Source organism: Jatropha curcas, chromosome 5 (assembly GCF_041381405.1).
Source record: "Jatropha curcas cultivar XTBG-Jc1 chromosome 5, XTBG_Jcur_1.0, whole genome shotgun sequence".
Taxonomy (NCBI): domain Eukaryota; kingdom Viridiplantae; phylum Streptophyta; class Magnoliopsida; order Malpighiales; family Euphorbiaceae; genus Jatropha; species Jatropha curcas.
In genome coordinates, this window is record NC_143155.1 from 20,339,493 (window position 1) to 20,347,249 (window position 7,757).

General features: G+C 28.7%; 1 non-coding gene across 1 annotated transcript; it reads right to left on the bottom strand.

The window, feature by feature from the left end:
• Positions 1-1,187: 1,187 nt before the first annotated feature.
• On the bottom strand, positions 1,188-1,397 carry LOC119370698 (small nucleolar RNA U3). Its single transcript, XR_005178268.1, has one exon. It is a non-coding gene; the product is annotated as a small nucleolar RNA U3 (small nucleolar RNA).
• Positions 1,398-7,757: the final 6,360 nt, after the last annotated feature.

Sequence of the window (7,757 nt, forward strand, 5' to 3'; positions counted from 1 at the left end):
CCTATGCATAAAAGAGAAGACCCCAATAATACCCACTCTCCTTTTGGTTGGGTCAACACATAATTATTATAAATTTGGTTCTTTGTGAGATAAGATAACAAATATATATTTGACTAGAGAGGAAGAGTTTAATGACATGTACTTTGGAAAATTTTGCTCTCACACAAGAAACTTGCTTGCCCAATTTGCAAGACATTATTATTTTGACGATCATTTTCTTGGATGTGCTATTTATTTTTTTTAATTCTTTTTAAGCAAACAACAAAAATTATCAACATAATTTATTTTATTTTATCGATGATCTGATAACAATTTTCCATTGTCAATCGACACCTGTTTTTCAGTTTAAATTCTTAAAAAAAAAAAAAAAAGATTATGATCGATGTACATGCTTTTTGGTGTTATACTATGGGTGTTTTAATCCATTGGACTGAATATAATTTATTAATATCGCATTAAGCCTTTAAGGTAAGGGCGGAGCTATATAGAGTGTAAAATAAAATTTATATTTTTATCATTCAAAATATAAAAAATTATACTTGACTTTCTAAATATTTTGAAAAAATTTCATTTGATTTTCTTAAAATAATCATTATAGCTCTGCCCCTGTTTTAAAGGAAAAGTATTCCTCATAAAAATTTTCTCTATCCATAAAGATTAAATACTCCAAGTCTTATTTAAAATGAATGCATGTACTTAGCTAATTAATTAGTGAAAATGACGTGCTAAATTAAATAATTCATTTAAATTTTTGTTTGAAAGTTTGCCTTTTTCCAACAGCATGCCACTGCATCAACATCAATATGGGCATAACATGAAAAAGGAAAATATACAAATATAAATAAATAAATGTGGAATTGATTATAGAAAATTTTCAAGACATTTAATTAAATTTCATATCAATTTAGGATTAACATTCTGATTTAGGATCAACAGAGCATTGTTCAATATAACTCTTTAAAATCTAAGGCATACCCATGCTAAAATCTTATGAAACAAATCATGATTATGATCATAAATTGGAACTTAAAACTTTAATTTAAGCAGTCCCTAATTAATATTTCCATATAATCATTTGAAATAATAATAATAATATTCAAATAAATTTTTAAATAATATTTAAAAATTGAAGTAAATTAAGGAAATGCGTTGGAGGATTAAAAAAACTAAGCCAAAAAAAATGTTAAAGCCTGTCAGACAACCATGCGTCCAACCCAATCAGCAAGACCATGTACGATCCTCAACAGCCATATTGAACCCGACGGTCCAATCAAGACCGTTAATCACGCTCTGACCGCACGGTTTCCACTCATCAAACGGGTTCGGGTTCCTGTCTCCTTTGTCCCAAGGGATACGGATGAACGATCCTATAGAATTGATCCTTCAAGTAAGGTCGCGACATCAGCTGCTCTTCGTTTCTCTTATAAAAGCACTTTACAATCTTATTTGTTTTTGATATGAGATTTCCTTGCAGGGGCATTTTTGTCTAAGTGGTTAGCTTCTTGTATGGATACGTATTTACCGTCAATTGAAAAGATAGTAATTTGGTTTAATTTTTCTTACGGTTTAATGTTTATATTTACTCTAAATTCATATTATAAAATTTATAATATATTCCTTTTAATAAAGTTTGAAAAATTATAAATTTTGGAATGTGAAAACATAAATTAATATTAATATACGCTATCCGCACCCATTAATCAAATACAAAATAAACACACACGAAGATATAATTTAGTGATAAATGCATATACTATCTGACAATTGATTCATGCTGAAATCCCCTTGCCCAATACTTAAAAAAAAGTACGAAATAAACAAAACAAAATTCTTATCCTTATTATATATATTTGCCAATTTGATAAGTTTGATTATCTTATTTTTATGTTGAAAGAATTTTATTTTGATTCTTTTTAAAAACAATTTAATATGAGTTAATAATAGAGTGATATAGATAATTTAATATTAATTTAAGGATATACTCATTTGTTCATTTTTATGTGCCCTTTTCTATAAGTTGTTTTTTTTTGTTGCTTTGAGAAGGCTAAGGAGCATTAATTTTTTTTTTTTCTTTCAAATTTATCCTTATCTCTATTAAAGAGTAATTATTGATGGGACTGCGCATACCATCCAACCTGAATTGGTATGATATTATCCGCTTTGGACCAAAGCCTCACGGTTTTATTTTTGGACACCTCCCAAAATGCCTCATACTAATGGGTTGGATTTGAACCATTATATTTTGATTTCTCTTCTCCTTTTTATTCGATGTGGGACTTGGGAGGATATTCCAACAATTATCTTTAAGGCTACGGAGCATTAAGTGAAATTATATTAGTATGATAGGATAAAATTTCTCAATTAGTATTTCTAATTTATAGTTGTTTTAATATATTTATAAATATTAAAAATAATATAATCAATTAAAATTAAATTACATTTATTTTCTCAATTAGATACATTTTTAGCAATCTCAATATTTACCTCATCATTTTTACTTTTTCGTAATATATTATAATTATATATATTATAGATTTACAGATATCTATCTTTATAGGCTTAACCAGTAGTTCAAAGGGAGGCTTTAGTTACGATTATTAGCATCTCCATAGTAATAGGAATTTTCTGCTTTCTCTCTCCCTTCTTGGTTAGAATTTTGTTTCCTGTTAATTTTAAACACAAAAACTAAGCATATAAATATAGGGAGGGACTGATTTTTGCATCTCATGACAACCTCTCCCTATTCTTTTTGATTTTGTAGCAATTTTTTTTTTATGTTTTTTGTTAAATAAATTACAGATTTATGTCTATTTGGCATATATCTAAGTTATTTATGTTTTTGCTGTTTTTTTTTTTTTTTTTTTTTTTTTTTTTTTTGTGGTTTATCTCCATCTTATGTGGAGTTTATGATCTCTCCATTTTATATAGAGTCTTTATTTTATTTTTTGCATTTGTTTTGTTTTATTTGGATAGATGTGTAATTTGTGAAGAATTTTTTACATACAGAATGATCTTTGTCTTTTGGAGTATGATAATGTGATATATTTTTTTGATTGGATTTAGTGATTCAAATTCTATATGTTCATCATAAACAACTAGTTAATGAATATTAGACTATGTACGGAAAATCCAAGGAGTTTGTCTGACCTGCCACTTTTAAAATTTGTTAATTTTTTAAAGTTCGCCTTCCAAATTTCATTAGAATTTTTGATTAGATCAGTGAAAAATAATTGTTTTAATGATAATAATTTATTCTAATCTTCGGGAAAGGGTCACGTGTCCTCTGTATATTATTTGTATAGATTTGAAATTTTTAATGAAACCTTAATATATTATATTAAAAAAAAAAGTAACGCTTTAGTTATTTGTTGGATCCTTCCCGACATCCCATTTGGGCCCAGAAAATTGCATTGGGCCACGGGATTCCGCAACAAGACCTCACCACAATGACAAACTCAACTTGGCCCATCAACATAATTTATGTTAAAGAAAAAGTGGTTTGATTTTGGTAGCATACATAATTTCACTTTTAAACTTTATCGCTTTAATTTTATGCATCATCTTCTTTTATTTTGACTCATTAAATATTTTAATATATAATTACAGTTATTAAACATTTTAATTTGAAAAATTTTTTATTAAAAGTTTCAAGTTGTAAAATTATATTAATTAAACACTTGTTAACAAGTTGAAAATGTGAAAATTATTGTTTCAAAAATTATTCTAGCCAGTAACTACACATAAATCAATATTTTACTTATAAAAGCTAAAAACCTTACAACTTATTATTTGTTAGTGTGAAAATATTACATTTTTATATAATGTATTTACATTTTTATAGTATTGAACTTATATTAGTTTGAATTATATAAAACATAATTATTTTCATATAAATACTAGATAGAGTTATTATTTGAATGCTAATTGAATTCCATTCTTTGAATCAATGATATCTCATACTAATCTTTCAATAAATATGTAAATATTTTAAATTTTAGTATAATTAAATAATTAACCATCTTCCAAAAAAATAATTAACTAAATTAAAAGGGTATATATTTCAAGAGAGATTATTGTTATTTGTTAATATCAGTTTTTTTTTTGACGAAACTACCCTCTTCTTTCGTCCAACGAAAAATTACACGCTCTTTGTTTTCAAGTAAAACAAATTTCCAGCAAAGAGCACTCAAGAGTCTGTGTCTCAGAATATATGAAAGAGTAAAACACCAAAAACCCATATCAAGAAGATTTTTTGAGTGATTAATGAGAAACGTGTGCGAGGAGTCCAAGAAAGAACACAAAGAGGTCCTAACGTAACATTTTTTATTATAGCTTAAAAGATACTATCATAGTTTCGTTTACACAGTATTTGAAATAACTCTTCATAAAATTTATGTGTAGAGGAATTTCATATTTCACTCTCTTGCTTGCTCACTTGTTGATTTTGGAGATAATAATGTGGTGTGGCTAGGAAAAAGGAATGACAAATTTACTCTTGCTTCAGCCTACAATAGTGTTAGAGAAAGCAAAGCTTCTTGCCTTTCAAGCAACACTATTTGGGACTCATCTTTCCTGCTAAAGCTTTCCATTTTTACATGGAAACTCCTCAAGGGAGCTTTACTTATCCCGCGACGTCTTCAATTATTCGGGATTTATGGTCCATCCCGGTGCCCATTTTGCTTCAAGTCGGAGACAACTGCTGACCACCTTTTTTATTTTTGTCCCATCATTGCTAAACTTTGGAATTATTTCGGCTCTTTTTTCCTAGATAATTTTGGGCCACAAAATTCTCTGCGGCAAGCGTTGATTTTTTGGTGGCTTTTGACAGACCAGATTCGGCTATGGGTAAGCTTAGGCGCTTGGTACCATAGGTAATTGTATGGTCTGTGTGGAGAATGTATTGTAAGTGTCACTGGGGTAATGAAGCTTGCTTTCCAGACCTACTTTTACAAGATATCAGTAGGTTGTTATTAAACTGGAGCCTTGCCAATTCTGGTAAGAGATTTGCAGCAACTTGGTCGGCAAAAGATGATTGCCACTTCATTTCGACTTCTTTTGGCCAACAAAAATTAAAACCAATGATTATTACTTGGATTCGGCACAGGCAAGATTGTTATAAACTGAATATTGATGTGTCTTTCAACAAATTTTCAGCAGCGGGGGGTGCTATCCTCCGAAACAGCCAGGGTAATTTTGTTGCTGCCGCTTGTTTTCCGATTGATGCCGGGACAGCTTATGATGCAGAACTTAAGGCTTTGATTTGGGGGCTTTATTGATAAAGGTTTTTACCCATTCAGGTGGAAATGGATTGTCTGGATCTAGTTACTCATATTAATCGGGCACAATGGATTAGAGCAGGTTCCTTGGTTTTGCTGCGTGTTGCTGACTTGTTACTTCATCACTCTTCTTCCATTCACCACATATATCGTGAAGGAAATCAAGCTGCACATCTTTTGGCCACTCATCATAGACTTCATCATACTTCTATTTCTTTTACCTCTTTTAATTTTTTGCCTCATTTGATTAAAGGAATTATATTATTGGAGGCTATGGGGACTAAATATTTGAGATATAAATAAAATAAATAAAAAAAATATTTTTTCATAAAAAAAAAAAAAAAAACTACTACTTAGAATCCCATGAAAAAAACATTCAAACTTTCCAATTGTATTCCAAACAGCAGAATACAATGAAGGTTAATGAAATTAACAGACAATAAACTACGACTTAGACAATTAGAAGGCTAATAGCATAGGATTATACGTGAAATCTTCCATGTTATACAAAGACTGAATTGATTTTTCAAAAATTGGACGAACTTTCAGCCTGACCATCCATCTGAAAATAAAGATGACATATACATTTAGTCTATAAATTAACTTTTTGCAGATTAATTAACATTACCTATTTACTCTGATAGGAATCCCATGATTTAATTGTTAGTTCTTCTTCTACTGGTTAATCTGTATGTGAAGATCATGCTCAAGAAAATTCTACAATTATGTGTCTGGAAAATTACAGCTGCAAAGCTTCCTACTAATTACCATTGATGTCAACAATCTTTGTGTATGTTGCTTCTAGGTGGCGCTAATAGTTCTGCTGAACCCAGACCAGGCTTCTGAATTTGTGATGCATTTCTAATGAATTTCTGACCAAAGTTATTCATTCTATTAAGGATGAAGCAAAAAAAAATTTCCAGCATCATCCTCCATTTTAGAACTAAACATAGGATTTAATCTGATGCATAAAAATAGACTGTAAATAGACTATATAGATTAGTATTTACAATGTCTGAGAAGATTCCAAATTGCTAGTAGATAGCAGACAACAAAAAATAACATAAACTAACTTTCAATTAAATAAAGATAAAGCAATATCTACACACCATTTTCCATTATTGTTTCAAAGCTACATTATCTAAAGTAATGAATAAAATAGCAAAAATAGAAAACTTAGTACAGAATAAGCAATGTCAAAAAAAAAAAAAAAAGGATCGATTCCTTACCCAATAAATCAGCATGTAATGTTTCTTTCTTTCTTTAGTACTTTTTTGTGACAGGTTTCTCGTTACCAGCTTTTGGATCCCCAATCTTCATACAAAGAAGTTTTTTTTTTTTTTTTTTTTTTTTTTCCTGAAATTGACTAAAAAACCCTGAACTTTGGTCTTTTTAATAATTTTGGCTAATTTTTTTAACAATTTTACCTTGTAAGTTTACATCAGTAATTTTGACATGTCATGTTGTGGGTTCCACCAACGGCCGCATCTAATATCATTAAGTTGTGGAAATTCATTAGGGGATTCTTCATGTTTTTTTATGCTGCATGCACATAATTCTTAATATGATACATAGTAGAATAAATGAGTACAATCTCGTGATTGAAAAAAAGACGATAGTCCCAAATTATTACGTCTGACAAAAAGATGGCATGATGAATCTGTACGAAGATGGTGCAGAAGCTGGTCCAAATTCTTTGCGGCTAGGAGAATTGGAGATGATGAATTACCTATTGAATTGAAAAAACTTGATAAATTCTCTTGAAGCTAAGAGGTAATAGCAACTTACATTTTGTTTTTGTTATTCAAAACGGAAGTGTTAATATAATTTATTTCCTTTTTTTCTTCATCTAGTATGAAATTGAGAAATGTAGAAAGGCATCCACTATTTTTGAGCCTTCATTACAAAGTTTTAGCAATATATAATCTTGCTTAAGATAAAACACCGATTGATTGCTAGATAATTAATTAAATTTATTTTGACTTGTGGAAAATAAATATATATATTTATAAAAATTGAATCTTAAGTCTCCATATGAAGCGGCGTACAACGTGAAATAAATATAATTGATTTAGCTTTGATTTTATATTTGATTTTGGGTTTGGTTTTATATTAAGTTGATTTTGGAGCAAATAGACTTTTTTTTTTTTTTTTTTTTTTTTTTGAAAATGCAGCAAATAGACTCTTAATTGTTTATCTTCTAATTTGTATAGATTTAATGTTAATGTGGCGTTGATAATTAATTTATAGTATTCTTTTTCAGTTTTCTGATATAATTTAAATTGCTAAACTCAACAAGCACTTATAATGAGCAAATTATGTTAATAATCTAGACCCTAGGATTAAATCAATCAAATTCAATTAATTATGTATTAACATTTGGATTTATAATGGGTTGAGCTTATTTTTAACACAAAAATTATAAAAATTATTAATATGAAAAAAATATAATTCTATTAATAATTATTTTTATCAGATTAA